Raw genomic sequence first — 17539 nt, 5'->3', positions numbered from 1 at the left:
AGCCTCTTACCTGGCCAAAACTCTCACCATCTCTGGAAAGCAATGCAGCATAAGAAGCAACAACATAGCCAGGCTAGAAGGCAATCAATGCAAGGTAGAGAAAACAAGAAAGCACGTTTTTTCTTGATGTGCACCAGTACAGAATATGCCCTTTCACACGGCCCCCTCTGCTATGCTTTTTTAGGAAGTGTGGTATAGTGCTTGGGATGGATGTGGAAGCCTGGTGATGTAAGATAGAATGTTGGCTGTGAGTGGAATAATGTAGTATCGTCATGCTCACAGGTAAGGTTCCAGCATAGTTCATTTATTAAAGCTTCAGTCAGTTACTCAAGCTATTACAGAGATAACCACTGGCTCCCATCACCTCTAAAACCGTGTCTACATACATTCTCTCACTCACAGCCAACATTCTCTCTTACATCACTAGGCCTGAAGGTACCAGCGCCAGTTGCGTGACAGCGTGTGACTATCCTCCTTTCATGGTCTCTTCACCTCAACACACTTTGATTTGTTGTTTACTATATGAACTTTAAGTATGGATTATACATGATGATTGAGATTCTGATTGAAAGAATCTCGAACTTCATGGGACCTGCACCCATAATCGAGGAGATCATCAAACTTATTAGACTGATACCTCTTTCATGCTCCTTACATCTTTCCTTCTTTCAATACATTTTAAATTGGAGTTTTACATATTTACTTCAATACATGTTTCTTACATGAACGTTGTGATCTTCAGCACTGATGAGCTGGATAAATAATGTGAAATGCTTATCCGATCAAAACAACCAACACATTATGTAATGTCTCCCAAATTCCACCCCCGCCAAAGTCCCAAATCCACCTAAAATCCCATCACAATTATTTTGAGTGAATTTAAAATTCAATTAAATTAATTTCAAAATTAAATTAAATAATTCTCATCTCCGCACTACCATATGCGGTGCCCATCCCATCATAATAAATAATATTTTTTCCAATTTCCAAGATTCTTCTCATCTTCCAGTATGTGTCCTACCTTCTAGGAATCTTCTCACTTTCCTGTGGTGGCGCCCCTGATTCCAGCCAACAAGGGAGGATAGTAGGGCCCTACTGTTGGCTTTGTGCCTCCTTCATTCCAAGATAGCACAGCAGAGCAGCAGGTCACCTATCCTTGCGGCCACCTCATTGCAGGATTCTTTCCACCATCCCAGCTTCAGTAATTCATGCTACCTTCCCATCGTCCCATCTTCTATGTTTCTTTCCACCTTCCTGGATCCTTCCCACTTTTCTGTGGCTGCACCCCTAACTTCACCCATCTTGGTAGATATATATGTCTTGGTTCCTGACCTACTGACTCCTTCACCCCCTGCACACACAGCATAGCAGCGGGTCCGCTGACCTTGCAACCACCCACTTTCAGGATTCATCCCACCTTTCAGTGTCAAGAATTCCTATGGCAACCCGGATTCCTCCTGCCTTCTTGTGGTCACAACATTAACTCCACCTACCTTGGAAACAACTACTTCCATGTCCGCCCCTTAGTAACTTCCATGCCAGGCATCCTCAGTGAAGTGTGTACAAGGTAAAGGATGCTGTTTGTTTGTGTCTGTTTGGGCCTGGTAGGGCCAGGGGCTAGACTAATGTCCACATTTAACCTGCAAATTAAGTATGTATTTGTGTACTGATCCACAGCACCTGCTCTTCCTCTGGCACCGAGCAAGGTCAGATACCACAGATGCCCATTTTACAGTGGCAGTGACAGACAAGTTTCTGCCATGAATGACCTGCTTTTAAGATTTGCAGGCCTGTACCAAAACTACAATAATCATAAGTAACCCATGATGGTGGTAGGATAATCTCTCAAATGAATCTATACCTGAGTTTAGCCATAGTGCATAGCACTGCTTATTATCATGACCGACCTCTACATCTCAATTGATATTGCACTTGTGTTAGCTCCAGTGAGTAGTGAGTCAGCTCGACAGTAAAAGGAAATGTGTATTCTGGTCAGCATGGTGAAGCCCTCTAAATTGCAGAGCAGGCAGCTGTCCTGGGCCCGGGAATCAAAGGAGCACACCAATTCAAAATAATGGTTCTATAACTTGTTCTTTGTGAAAATTAAAGGGTGTGGAAGTATGATAGGTGGAATGCTCTACTCAATGGAAGGAGACTTACACCATTTTCATTCTCTCTCTCTCCGTCTCTCGTTCCTGTCCCCTCCCACTTCCTCTGGGGTAAAGCACTTTGGGTGTGACATCAGAGGGGAAAGTCCTCTCTGTTCAAGACCAAGAATTGGACTACTAAGGCAGGCTAGCTTTACTCCAACCATCTGGGGAATTTTTCCTATAAACAAATGGGTCTCCCATCTCCTTTTCAGATTCTCTCAGATCCCCTTGGATGCTTTAAGGCCACAGATTCACTCTGAAGAATTCACTGGACTTCCTTCGGGAAAGTTGTACTTTCCAAAGCTCTTGCCTGAGGGGAAGAAGGATCCAGAAGTATGATCTGTCCCCTACCCACTCCCAGGGCACATCAGGAGTGACCTCTTGCTGTGGACCAGGACCAGTCAACTCTGCACTGGAATCTCCTGAGCTTGGAGAGCAGACACTGAATGGAACCATCTTGTTCTCGAGTCCACCTGAGTGGGCCTCCCAGCAACTGGAGGGTCAGGACAGCCGAAGCTCCCTGTTCTAGTGCACCACACATGTTGCTCTGTGTTCAACACACCTAAAACAATAGGGAAGTCATCATCACTTTTTGCTGTGCTTCTAAACTAATTCTAACTTCCTTGCACTTAAAACCAGCTCCAAACTGCATAGTGTCCTAGACAAAGCTCATCCCCTGCTATGCCCGAAGCGACTGCTTGCTGTGGGACCCGAACCAAATCACTGGTGAATCACACGCTGACTCTAACAAGGGATTACAACCACAGATAGACCCAGCTAACCCAGATATGCTGCTTATTTGACCTGCATATCAACGCACCCAAGAATCCACTTCGATGACCGTCACCCTCCGACTCGAACTGCAGGAGTGCCATGCATCTACCCCTCCCGGAGGCTAAAGCCAGACTTGACTTGGCCAACTGCAAAGTGATTCTTGAGACCAGTCCCTAGACTGAAGCGAGTGACTGTATTTTCCCCTACTCGATGCCCACTTGCTGCTTGGGCTCACATGATCCAATGTGCCAGAACTGAGCTTGATCCAGTCAGATCCTCATTCGACACCGGGTCTGGCTCCATCAACCCACCCACAACTGAATCCAGGTTCTGTTGACTTTGAACTGCCACCTCAATCTTTGACCCTAGAGACTTGCTAGGTAATGATCCCTCCCGGTTTCATACAAGATATATCCTTTTTTTGGCTAGTGATTTACCTATCACCCCTGGAACTATGCTCAGGGTGCTACATTCTCCAGTCTTTTGCATCTTCTTTGTTCTTCCTCTGGAGTGGGTTTTTATACAGTGGTTTCTACTTTCAGATGGCGTGTTTGATTAAAGCATATATATATATATATATTTATAAAACCTTGATTGGACAGTCCTGTTTTGGACTGTGATACTCTGTTGTTTGGGTCACTGGTGGTTTAGCTCTGCACTGCTGTTAAATTTATAGCCTTAAAACAAAAGGCAAAGGAAGTATATCTCTGAATTGTCCCTGAAATAATCTAATGATTATGTTTTGTTTTGGTTTGTAGCAGTGTGAGGGCTGAGTGGGCCATTTTACCCCTACTCATCCCTGTACTCCTGTGGAGCAGAATGCAATTCATCACACTCGCTGCACCAAAATAGCACACACTAATGTCTTTTTCAGAGATTATAACATCCCAGAATCTAACGCTGACTATCCTACTGAGAGCACACTATTCACACTACCCAGACCTTTGGCTCTTAAGCAAATTGTGCTCTCACCCATGCACACAAATATAATACCCTAGACCTAGTCTATGGCCCCACACTCAACGACACTCATTCCTGGTCCATGAACTAGAAACAAACTTTGCAGGGTTCCCCAGCAAGGCACTCTGACTTTCTTAAATTATTCAACATCTCTGTTATGAAACTGGTGGATATTCATGCCCTCCTAAAAAACATCTGCACTAATATCAAGCCATGTACCCCTAGGCACATCCACAATCTTGCCACCAACTCAATTAGAACATTAGAGAAATGGTGGCACACAAATTGAAACCCCAGAGATCTCACCAACCTCACATTCATCTGTAATAACTGTAAGATTTTGAGGCAAAATATTCTTACTACACCACCACCATCTTGTCAGCCTCTAACAAGAGTAGTAAAGCACTGTCCAAGCTCTCATTTGACCCCCAGTTTTCAGCAACTAAGGAAAAAGGCAACAGAATCATAAACAGTTTATTTGAAAAAACAGGCAAAATATGACAGATCATGAAAACAAGCTCACACACCTTCATCCCTAGCACACACACTACTGCTATGGACCTCGTGCTCTTTTTTCTCCCAAATCCTAACCATGTTCAACTCCCTCAAACCTACCTCCTACTCCGATGATTTCATACCGCCCTCCATGAATAAACAATTGACAGCCTGGTGCTCATCACACTGCTCTGCATCATTAATGCCACACAAACTGAAGAGTCATTCCTGGACACCTTTAAAACTGACCTCAAATTACCTCTTTTGAAAAACACTGGGTTTCACTACAGGTGTGTCGGACAGGGAAACACTTACCGGCACACTTGTTTCCATACCAGCACTCTATAAGGCTGCCCCAGCAGGCAGAGTTACCATGGAAGCACCGGCACCTTCAGCGATGGTGCCGGTGCTTCCGAGTCATCATTCCCATGGAGTCCTATCAGACTCCATGGGACTCCATGGGAATGGGGACTTACATTTTCCAGCGCCTGACTTCCTGGGCCACTGGTGGCACCAGGAAGCTAGGTGCAGGAAACAGTGTTACGAGGTCAGAAGCAACCCGCCGGACGCACAAGCGGGTTACCACCAACTTCATAATGAGGCCCACTGTCCCTAGATTTAGATGACTTTTGAACCTACTGTATATTGGCAAAACCTTTGAATAAGTAGTCACTAAACAACTGCTTGCCATAATCAACAACTGCACATCCTACTCAACTATTGGGGTTCCACCCTAAGGCAAACACTGAGACTGCTATCATCCGGTTGTTGGACAAGTCAGTCCAAATCACAGATAAGGGTGACTCATGCATCCTCATCCTCATTGATATCTCAGCTGCATTCAACATCATTGACTACTGCATACATTTCTCCCTCCTTGTCAACAGTATGGGATTCAATGGCACTGTCCTGAATTGGCTTACTGCATATCTCTCGGGCAGTTGCAAGGCCCTCCAGACGAACATGTTACATTCTACCCGACCCCCAACCTCCTTCAGAGTCCCCCCAGGCTCCATCTGCTACCTGATCATCTTTAACTTTTGCATGGATTCTCTGGACACTGTAATACATCTAATGCTGTCCTCACTCTCTCCTCATGTGGCCAGGGTACAGCAGCAGCTACCTGATCCTGAACGTGAGTGTGGCTATTTTTAGGGAGGACCATCTGGGGGGAGTGACCCTCAGGGGGGTGTAGCAACATCATTGGGTGAGACATGGTATCCCCCATTCCTTTTTAGGGACACCCCTTCAGTAACTCAGGCCCTCATGGCATATTGTGACAGTATCCCTCAATATTCTCCAACACTTAGTCATGCAACTTTTAAACATCATGTAGTTGCATCAATGACAAAGACTTACATGAGGAAGAGAGCAACCGGAATGAATATTGCTCCGCTAGACCGAAGTGAGCAGATTAGCTGTTGGAGTAATCCAATTGGCTCCTAGCTGCTCCCTTCCGTAATGTGGGAGTCCAAAGATGAAGCCGTGGAGAACCGCAGGGAGATACAACCAGCAAGTGACAGGTGGACACATAAGCGAAGAAGCAGCACAAAGAAAGAGGGAGGCAGCATCTGAACATGAGACGCATTCTCGCTGGCAAGAGAGACACCGAAGCGGGACATGAGGCAAAGTAATATTCTGTTGCTTGTTCATTCTCATACAATTTCTTCAATGTCATTTCCTTTCAGGAGGATTGCCCATGCGCCCAGTGTCCCAACTTTCCTTGGTTGGACTCACCGGCTCTTGATGGCATGTATAGGCTTTCCCATGGCAAGCCTGCAGCTCTTCTGCATTCTGCTCCTTCTCACCGCCTCTGCCGTGCAGCTTCTGTGCCCCTCAAGACTCCTGCTGTGCCATTCGGCATCTCTCTGGATTCAGGAGGTGAGGAGGCTATCTTTTGGCACCTGCAAATGCTTTTAAGCTTCTTGTCTGCGTCTGGCATCTTTGCAGCATGCCGTTCCTTGCAGTTCCCTCCTCTCGCTTTCTTCGGTGAACCGGTTGACTCTATGGACCTTGCATCAGCCCAGCAATACTTCGTTCAACCCTGAGAAGACTGGAGTTCTCCAGCCAGTGTCTCCATGTCAGCTGATCTGCTGGTTTAAATCTCCTGGCAACTTGCCTTTCCGTGCAACAACTAGAGCACAGCTTGTGCTCTTGGCCTCCATTGATCTTCATTACTCGGCGCCTCTTCCTCATCACAGTTCCACAGTTTCCACACTTAGGAAATAGGAAGTCAGTTATTGATGACTTGTATGGAAAGACTGGAAAGGTATTTTCCTTCATTTTAAAGGCAAGTCCGTTCTAGAGAACTTGTATAAAAAGTCTGGTTAAGCAAGTAGCGGCTGACATATCCTGGCCACATAGGGAGAAGTCACCGCTGGGAAAGAAGAGATACCATTGGATTCATCACACGAAGGATGTCCTTTGTGTCCTCTGTTCCCATTAAAACAAGTTTCTCGGAACAATAGTACACATTTTCCATATGAGAAAAACAATGCAAAAAGTGAAAGCCACACCTTGAGTTTAACTGTTATACCTTTTGAACCATAACATGGATTTGCACCACATTTCACTGTTTTGCTGATCTCTCCTTAAGGTCTAAAATCTTTAGACATAGAATTTTCACATTTCCTTTTTTATCCATGTGTTTATTTATTCAGAACAAATAGCAATCAACAACAAATTAATGATCTACACACATATACATGTAGCTACATATTTACAAATAATTAAATGATCTGAACTAAGATTATATAAAATTCAAAACTTAACACATACCCCCTTATATACAGGCAAAATAAAAGTAGTAGAACTAGTACATATCAAGAAACTTTCTCCATATTTTGTCAAAATTGTTCAATTGCTTTTGTCTTCTGAAGATTTCATCTTCCATACCTGCAAGAGAATGCATCTCAGAAATCCAATTAGATGATAATGGTACAGTTTGTGACTTCCAATTACGAAGTATATATTTTTTTACCCATTAATGCACCCCTGAAAAAAGAATTGTTTTGGGGAAATTGTAAGAGCATCCAGTAGATCATTAGTGCCTAAAATAATTGTCTTAACGTCTAGGTCAATTACAGTTTCCAAGACACATAGGCACATATTGCAAACATCTGTCCAAAACCCTTGAATTTATGAGCAATGCCAGATCACATGTTCTAGTGTGCCCACATCACTCAAACATTTCCAACAATCATCTGTATCCTTCAAAACTCGTTTCATCAATCTTTCTGGGCTCCAATAAACCCTGTTAAGAATTTTTATCTGTCTAGATCTTTCGCACAAATTTAACTAACAAAGTTTCACATTGCCACAAATTTCAAACCATTGCTCCTCTGAAATATTAAATCCTATTCTTTGACTCCATTCTTCTCTTAACTTTACATTTTCTTTGTATTTAGATACATTTGTTTGTAAATTCTACTTGCAATCCCCCTTCTCCAGGGCCTCTTACTGCAGTCTGTTGGGTATTTTGTGTAGATTTGGGGCCTGGCAGTATTTTCTTACCGCCGAAAAAATAATTTAGCAACAATCACTCCTTGTATTCAGATTGGGTTATGTATAATAATAATACAGTGCATATGCATTATTTGAGTACACAGACATATTTAGATGGTATACATTTGTTGGTATGCGCGGTTGGTATGCGTGGTTGGTGGTATTTTTGGTGAGCATAATTCCTTTGTTTTATTTGTGGCCCCAATATCCAGAACCCCTTATTTTGGTTTAGATTGTTCGTGTGATCACTAGAGAGACCTCAGGCCTACATTTCAGAAATACCACATTTTCATTTTAGTGTGCCACCATGGGCAATTTCTCACTGAATTATTTACAACAGCGAGCTAACATGTGGTACAACACTCACTATTTTATATACAACAGTGAACTATGTCCCCGGTCTCTATTTCTGCTGACTCATTTACCTTCAGCAGGCTATAACACACACAGTTATTTATAATTGCTCATACTGAATGAAATCGTGCACACAGCTGCAGCCGAGTCTTATTTTTAGCTACCTTAAAAATGACAATTGCACTGTCTAAACATCTCCCACATCATCAGCACTGTAATGGTAAATGCACAAAGGAAAGAGAAAATAAAACACACTACCCGTCTGCTTTCAGATATTTTTGTGTATTATAAAAATTGCATTTAAACACGATTTTACTCTTTTTACAGAAATAAATGAAATATCACAGTCAACATTATCTGTAACAAAATGAGAAGAGAGCGACGAGAACAGTTGCAACATTAAACATGTTGATAAAATACTGGAATTTCCCTCTTCTACACTGACTGAATAGTTTCGCACTCATGCACACTGCCCCCGTACTTTGCAATGTATAATTACCTAATCTGTTCAGCATGTGAAATTCTTCGGCTGGTCGCCTTCTGGATGTGGCAATTCCCTCTTGAAGCACCCCCAGCGAGAACAGGCATCTGCCGTTACTCAAACCGGGGATTATTGTCTGGAATTCCCAGTCTGTGCAGCAGTGTAGCTGGGATCTGCTTTTTTAATCAGGAACTCCACAGCCACCAGTCAGGTCTTTCTCCGAGCTGTGTAAAATGTATTCTCCCTTCTTCTTCCCCCAGATTCTACAGGAAACTTGGTTAGAGCCTCTAATATGATGCTTGTCCCATAAGAATCCCTCATGTTCTATCCTCCTCCTGCACACAATAGAAATCTTTTACAGTAAGCAACTGTAACAAAACTGATTTCCTGCTATTCGAGTCTTTGCTTCCTGCAAATACTGTGGACAGAGCAGCAAAAAGAAAAAAAAATCTGGATGCGCGTTTAAAATGACTTTCAGAGTCTGCCTCATTTTGCAGTGGAGAACACATTATATTATTAAGAATTTAAGATCAGGTTAGTTTTGTTAACGAGGTTAGTTTATTAATTCTCAAATGTGTCTCTTGCAACAGAGGAATTTCAGGTGATAAAATGGTCTGCATTTTGAATGTGAAAAAAATGTGTGATTCTGAAATGAGAACATGGTTTCTTTTTTACCTGTGTAGCCTGTCTTCATTTACATGTCCATAGGTTGCACTGGCAGCACATAGCTTGAAACAATTGCATCATAGCAATGCACCAAACCCATGCAGTGGTGCTGCATATAAAAAACATGCTATACATTGATCCTGTGTAGTAGTGCTGTGCTCTGCGCTCCCAAAACACGCCAATTAATCTTACAAGTCAATAGGTCCATTGCCCTTTTTCAAAAGTTTGTAATCACGCTCTAAGAAATTTGCAATGTTCCACCTCTCACAAACTTCTGCCCCAGAAATCCACTTTCCATTCTGCCATAAGTCACCAATCCAACACACTCCACCAATAAATCATTCCACCCAAAATACCACCTATTCCTTCTCTTTAATCAATGCATTCAATAATATGGAAGCATTGGGTGAATTCAGGGCATCTGAGACTAGATAGGCATAAAGATTTTTCCAACATTTTCTCAGAAATTCAGTAACTGGGTTTCTTTTACTCCTAGTGTTTATCGTGGTAAGAAGTTTCACATTTCCAACAGATGGTAATTTTTACTTTAACTATCGGGGCACCTAGCGAGTCTGTATACATAAATATAAATACATATATATATATATGTACTGTGAATGCATCTTGGAGTAAGACACAGACAAAAGATTCAAAGTTCAAAGTAAACACTTTTATTAACTGTAATGTCAGGATGGAAGAATGCCTGTCCTGTGCTATACTATGGTGGGATTTCACTACCAAACCAAACCTAAGTAAAGTCAAAGTCCACAAGTGTCACTTAGGAATCTGTCTGTGTCAAAAACCTATACTTGCCCTCACAACTGATCTTATACCACGTGTAGGGATGTCAGCAACCAAAAGAATAGTGTCTTTCAGCTCCCTTCCCCAAGTATGAAAAATTTCTAGCAAAAGTCTTGAGTTCCAATATAATATAGGATTAGCCAATACTCGGGGTTCCCTTCCCCAAGTTTCAAAACACAATTCAAAGAACAACATGTCCTGATACTCTGTCCTCAAGTCAATAAGTAGTTCAAAGCTCAGGGTTCCCTTCCCCAAGATGTGCTTTCAATCTAGTGTTAATATGATGGAGTTTCCCAATTTTCTTAATAGTCACACTTGCACCCTCTGCATATGGCTAGTATGTTTATAAAAACAGTCTTTGTTGAAGATGGCACTTCGTTTTAGTTTACTTTTTAAAGTTCATCTCTAAAGTTCCATTTACTTTGGAGTACAATGCACATTGGGTTTTCGAGCTTTATTAAAGTTGTATTCACTGTAGAGTTCCATATGTATTGGTTTCTTTGATTCAACAATTAATTGATTTGTAATTTCAATGTATATAGCTTGCAATTCTAAAGTTATTTCCCTTTTGGACTTGATATACAGTGTGACTCATTACGAGGAAGGCGGTAGAGGGGTAACGGTGCCGGTAGAGCTGCTGGCACCGTTAACCCTCTACCGCCTCATCACAAGGTCTGCTCATGGGTCCCGCAAAGGACGTTTGGTAAAACCAGGCGTCCTTAGCGGGACCCGTTAGCAGACCAGGATACTAACAGCAGGCCCGTCATTAACGGGCCCGTTGTTAGCATCCTCCCCATTCCCATTGAGCCCTATGGGGGCCAAATGGGAACGGGGATGTACTCGGTCCGGGTCCCGGGAAAGGGAATTACCGGGCCCTCCAAGGTCAGAATGGCCCAATAATTCCTCATTCCTGGAACCCAGACCCGGTACCCGGTATGGGGGTAGCCATGCCGCTAAAAGCGGCATGGCTACCTCCATACTCGTAATGAGCCCCAATGTATTTATTTAAATTGTAAAGCTTTGTTTCTTTAGAACCTCCGTGAGTAATAATGTTCCTTCAGTGCGGTATTCAAAATATGAAGATATATTTGTTATACTTTGTTTTTAATTTATAATTAAAAAATGATTAAATGTTTTCATGTAAGGTACTCTGAGGTAAATTTCAATTCACTTCAGTATAATATGCCTTTGTTGTTTGTCCAGCATTTGGAGACTTTCGAAAATGTGTTTTCATTTATACTAACCACTCTTTAACAAGGTATTCTCACTTTTCTAAGGGTTAACAAGTTGTATTGTTAGTTGCTTTGCAAGGATTCTGATCAGAGACCTTTGAAAACATGTCTCATCATTCACACGACCACTTTGATACAAAAAAATCTTGTGCGTAACATCAAACACTTGCATGTCGGGCTTCTGTTTGTTTAGAAACTCACTGGTTGCTTCAATGTGAGTTCCTGCAGCAAAGATCTCCTGGCCTTCTGGTTGTTGCCTCAGGACTCAGCCTACTGCCCCTCAGACACACCTAGGTAGGCTTCTGGCAAAAGGGGAACAAGCACTTCAAGCAAAAGAAAACGGGGTGAGCTTCCGTGCGGTTCCCTTTTCCAGGCTCCTTCGGTTCCACAGAGCACCAGCTCCCAGACAGCTCTTTCCTGAACCATAGGTGTGCTCCACACAAAGAGCTTGCTGTTCCTCCTGGCCTCTCTGCTGCTGATGCAATTTCACTGCCACTGCTCCTGTCACTGCTTCCTCTTCCACTCTCATTTGATCGGGCTTTATAGACACCTGTAGCCCTCTAACAGGCTGCAGGTGCGAGTTTACAATTAGCCCTGCCTGACCATCATAAAGGGGACATGCTTGACCTCTACTACTCTCAGCAGGGCTCCTCCTTGTCCCAGTAAAAGGGTGGTATTAGCAACTTGTATTCATTACTCCTGGTTGCATCGTCCTTGTCTCAGAACCTTCAGGAGTTATATATGAGGAAGCCAGGGGAGTACATAATACCCCATGAAGGAATGGGAAGGGTTGGGTTGGTCATTAGTAGGAAAAGGGGGATACCATGTCTCTCCCAAGGTCATCCCATTCTCAGCTCAGTTCCACAGACCCTCAACCCAGGTGATCCTCCCTAAATTGTCCACCCACAGGGTCAAGATCCAAGAGTGATGGCCTTTCCCTGGCCACCTGCACAGAGGATCCATAGGGAATATAAGTGCAAACAGCCCCAGGTTTCTCACACCACAGAGAACATTCCAAGATGATAATAGTGATGCTCACCATTTGTTTAAACCACAACTCTTTAATGTTTGATGGTCAGTTTTATAGTCAACTAGCGGTACCACCCAGCATTGCACGGGTCTTTAGCTGACATGTACGTGGGGGTCTGCTATAGCCTTGTGTATGCTTCATTTTGTCATAACAGCCTATTTTTGAAAAATTGCAAAATCGCCAATGTCCCAAAATCACCTATACTGATAGCACCGCGCTGGACCCCACTCAACCCCCTTTGTAAAATTGGTGGGGTTGGTCAAATGTCACTATCGCCAGTACACCCCAGACTGGTATGCCGACCTTGTGTCCTAACTTCCTATTATTGGAAAAACATTCTTAATTAAAATAATCAGCACATTTCTACAAAACTGAGCAAACAACAACAACAACCTTTCAGCTGTAGTAACAGACCCCACAGGTTTAGCTGCCTACAACATATGTGGTGTAACTTTACACACACTACTGATGCTACCCGTAGAACACCAAAACAAATTAGAATACTACAACTTATCAGCAGAAGCTGCTACTGAAGTACACAGAATTCCAAAACAAATGAAAGTGCTCCTAAAAGATGAAATAAGCATGGTTTCCAAACTCTTGTTGGCTTTAATTCATCTCGGAATGCAATAAATACTAAAAAACAAACAACTGTTTGGAGGAATACAACAGTGAAAGCTCAAACTATTTTCAAAACATTAGGACACAAACAATGACGCAATACCCTCAGCAGCATTGAAATATAAATCTTTGGCAACATTTTCACTGCAGAGAACTAACTCAAAACTTGTGTCAGTCAGCAGACCTCACCTATGCTAACATTTTACAAAGCATTTAAACTTGTCTGCTTACTAAGGATGCAAACTCCATCTTAAATATTAGACCAACCAATGAGCTATATGGACGGAACACATCTGTTCCTGATGTCATGGATCAATTAACTAAACAAAATCTAAAATGTATGTCCTTAATGCCAACCCTTGAAAGTTATGTGTCATAACAGCCTATCTTTGAAAAATTGCAAAATCGCCAATCTCCCAAAATCACCTATACTGATAGCACCGCACTGGACCCCACTCCACCCCAGTACATGAACGGTGGGGTTGGTCAAATGTCACTATCGCCTGTATGCCCCAGACTGGTATGCCGACCTTGTGTCCTAACTTCCTATTATTGGAAAAACATTCTTAATTAAAATAATCAGCACATTTCTACAAAACTGATCAAACAACAACAACCACCTTTCAGATGTAGTAACAGAGCCCACAGGTTTAGCTCCCTACAACATATGTGGTGTAACTTTACACACACTACTGATGCTACCTGTAGAACACCAAAACAAATTGGAATACTACAATTTATCAGCATAAGCTGCTACTGAAGTACGCAGAATTCTAAAACAAATTAAAGTGCTCCTAAAAGATGAAATAAGCATGGTTTACAACCTCATGTTGGCTTTAATTCATCTCTGAATGCAAGAAGTACTAAAAAACAAACAACTGTTTGCAGGAAATCAAAAGTGAAAGTTCAACCTATTTTCAAAATATTATGACACAAACAATGACAAAATACCCTCGGCAGCATTGGAAATGTAAATCTCTAGCAAGGTTTTCACTGCAGAGAACTATCTCAAAACATGTGTCTGTAAGCAGACCTCACCTATGCTATCATTTTAAAAAGCATTTAAACTGGTCTGCTTACTAACAATGCAAAATCCATCTTAAATAGTAGACTAATAAATGAGCAATATGGACGAAAAACATCTGCTCCTGCTTCATGGATCAATTAACTCAACAAAATCTAAAATGTATGTCCTTAATGCCAACCCTTGAAAGTTGTAGTCAATTCAACAAGACAATGTTGGAAAAAGAAATGCGACCCATGCTGTATATCAGCTTCACAGACAAACTTTGACATGCACGGCATGGCACTTCCTATGTGTCGACAAGCAACAGCACGAGTAAACAGCTTAGAAAAATGTATCTCCAACACATCTGGGTTGGAGAAAATATTGACTTTGTTGGATCTAAACTGCAGAGTCATTCTAAAACGTAACCTTGACATAGAACAAGGTTTAGTAAATGGAGCAATTGGTACAGTTGTTGGTTTCCAAACATATCCACATGACAACAGCATTCAGTTTGTCAACATCCACTTTGACAAACTTGCAGAAGTTAAAAAAATTGTTCGTACAACAGCAGGTTTACTTCTTTTCAAAGACATGTATGCATGCAAAGAGCAATTTATTCTATCTCTTGCATATGCTTTAACTATTCACAAATCACATAGTCTAACCCTAGATCAAGCGTTGATGGACATTGGCAACATAGGGCCTCATCACGAGTGTGGCGGTAACCCTTAAATGCAGCGGTAGCGCTATTACCGCCGCATTTAAGGGTCCACCAGATCATGGCTTTGGCGGATTTCCCCCAGCTCTGAGATGGGGGAAATCCGCAGCAAAATTGCAGATTTTCGGTGCGATTTATGGGCCCAATGGGGAATGAGGAATTCCCGAATGGGCCCAATGGGGAATGGGCAATAACCATTCTGCCAAACCCGTGATCCGGCGCTAATAGCCCAACTCATGATGAGGCCCCTAGTCTTTAAATAAGGTATGAGTTACGTAGCACTTACTTGTCTGCATACAAAGAATGGTCTATTGCTAGTTAACTTTGATGCAAACAAAGTCAACACAGGCATTCCTTGCATCCTGGAATACAACAGGCACTATACACCAACATCTAGATATGTACTGTGTACCACAAAAAAAGAAACCTTTAAAAAGGCAAGTAATACAAACATAAGTTATAGCAAATCTCCCAAAATAAAAAAAAACTCCTTTTGCATCAAACAATACAACTACAAAACTGTCTGGTACAAAGTCAAACACACAGGAAGATCCACAAGCATTTCTAATGTACTTACTACAAGTACTGGAAACCAAAAACATCCCTTAAAAAGAAATCTTCCAGATTTCATACACATGGAATCATGCATGCACTCTCTGCAACCATGTTTCACAAGACCACATCTCCAATGAACAACTTGTATATGTATCCATTCTGAATCCATTCCATTTCACCAGCGTCTGCAGAGTGCAAATCATGGCATATTATGCCCTTTTTGCAATTAAGACAATCGTTACACCATACAAATAAACTCACATAGCCAATATGTCATACTGATGCTTCTAAGGTACAATGCAGATGGTACCAAAAAATAACTGTAAGCTTACAGGCTTCACACACAGCCAAGTATCTCTTGGAAATAAAACCTTCACAACAGTAGATATAGTATACCACACTGGTGCCACAACCATTTCAGGGCACTACACTGCATATGTCAGAAAAATAAGTCGTTGGTGTGGATGTAACAATTCCTCTGTTACTCCAAAACATAGGATACCAGCAAATTTAACAAATACCTACTTAATATTCCTTCAACCCAAATGTAGTCACTAAACTATAGCACAATTAACAGTTAGAACATGCCAACAAGTGTTGAACTACATTCATAATACTACAATAGTACTTTTCAAAGTTAATCTAGTTGGAATACTCCAACAGGTATCTAACTGCTTGAAATATACCCATCATTACAAAACACTTCAAATACACCATCTCTATTCTTATATGACAAAACATCTTGTAACCTCCAATGTAGTAAGAATAAGCCAACAGGTATCTAAGTACTTAAAGTATTCCCTTAATCACAACATACTTCAAACAAACATACAGTCACACTTCCACTCACATAACTGTAATAAGGCATTTTTTTAAATCCGGTATGGCTTTTTTTTCCAATGATCCAATGATTATTTAATGTCAAGACAACATCAGTGTGTCATACACTAATGTTGTACCAAACATATGGCCTCGTTGCGAGTTAGGCGGAAATTCTGAGGTAAATCTTGAAAGAAATAGCCTTGAGGAATTACCGTTACTGACACTTGGTCAGGTGGAATTTCCATCTGATTACAAGTGGTGGTGGCTTTTTTTTGCAGAATTACTGCCGTGGTAATTCTGCCAAATCTGCTGATTTTTCAGATTTGGGTGGGAAGATTTACCTCCAGGGTTTTGCTTGAGGTAAATCATCCACTCAAAACCAAAACTCATGATTTGGTGTAGTGGTAAAATTGGTGGTAACTCAATTATTGCCAATTTTCCCACTTACCGCTTAATTCGTAATGAGGGTGATAGTACTTAGAATGTACTGTTTAAGAGGGTCTAAAAATGTTTATGTAAAATTGTATACAACTAAAGCTTTTATAGCAAATAGTACTGTTTTTTTCCATAGAAAATAAACCAGATTCCAGCTTCAGAAGAAAAAACTATGTAAACATAGCAATTATAATCAAATACATATTCTATGAGCACTATACTCAATTGTACTACAATCATAAATACCATATACAGTTCAATTACATCATACCTCCATATTACAAACACTTTGTACTCCCATTACATTACCTATATTTGCTATACGCATATTACTACTATGGTGATTCTGGCCATACTCCTACTATATTACCTATATTTACTATACACATATTAGTACTGTGGTGGTTGTGGACAGTGGACAAGTTCTTGGTGCCATGGCCTGCGGCCAGGCCCCCCAAAATCTGGCCACTGGCCTTAACTACCAAAATACAATCAACTATGTAAGAAGTACGTATCATATACCTCCAAGTAATAAAGCTCACCCTGACCCCGCTGCATTCAAAAGGATGTCAGTGGACACCAAAATTGAAAGCGGACTCTGCAGCATTTCCAAACCCTTTTTCACCTATAGAAAATGGCCCACATTACCTTCATTCCACTTCCCTACCATTCCTATACCCTCTTTCACCCATCAAATAACCTTAAATGTATTTTCCATGCCTTCCATTTAAGGTGCTGGCCGTGAACTGCAGAGGTGTCCGCAGACAGCTACGACACTTGCCTGACCTATTTCAACCTACTAAAATAGCCCCATATAAGCTTTTTTCCACTTCACCCTTCCCAGACCCTCTTTCCACCAGCAAATAACCCAAAATGTGTTTCCAGATTTTCCCCCACCACAATGTCTGCGGACACCGGCGGATGTCCGCAAA

Source organism: Ambystoma mexicanum, chromosome 10, assembly GCF_040938575.1.
Source record: "Ambystoma mexicanum isolate Mex_15411 chromosome 10, UKY_AmexF1_1, whole genome shotgun sequence".
In the NCBI taxonomy this organism is placed as follows: domain Eukaryota; kingdom Metazoa; phylum Chordata; class Amphibia; order Caudata; family Ambystomatidae; genus Ambystoma; species Ambystoma mexicanum.
This window is presented reverse-complemented; position numbering follows the sequence as displayed.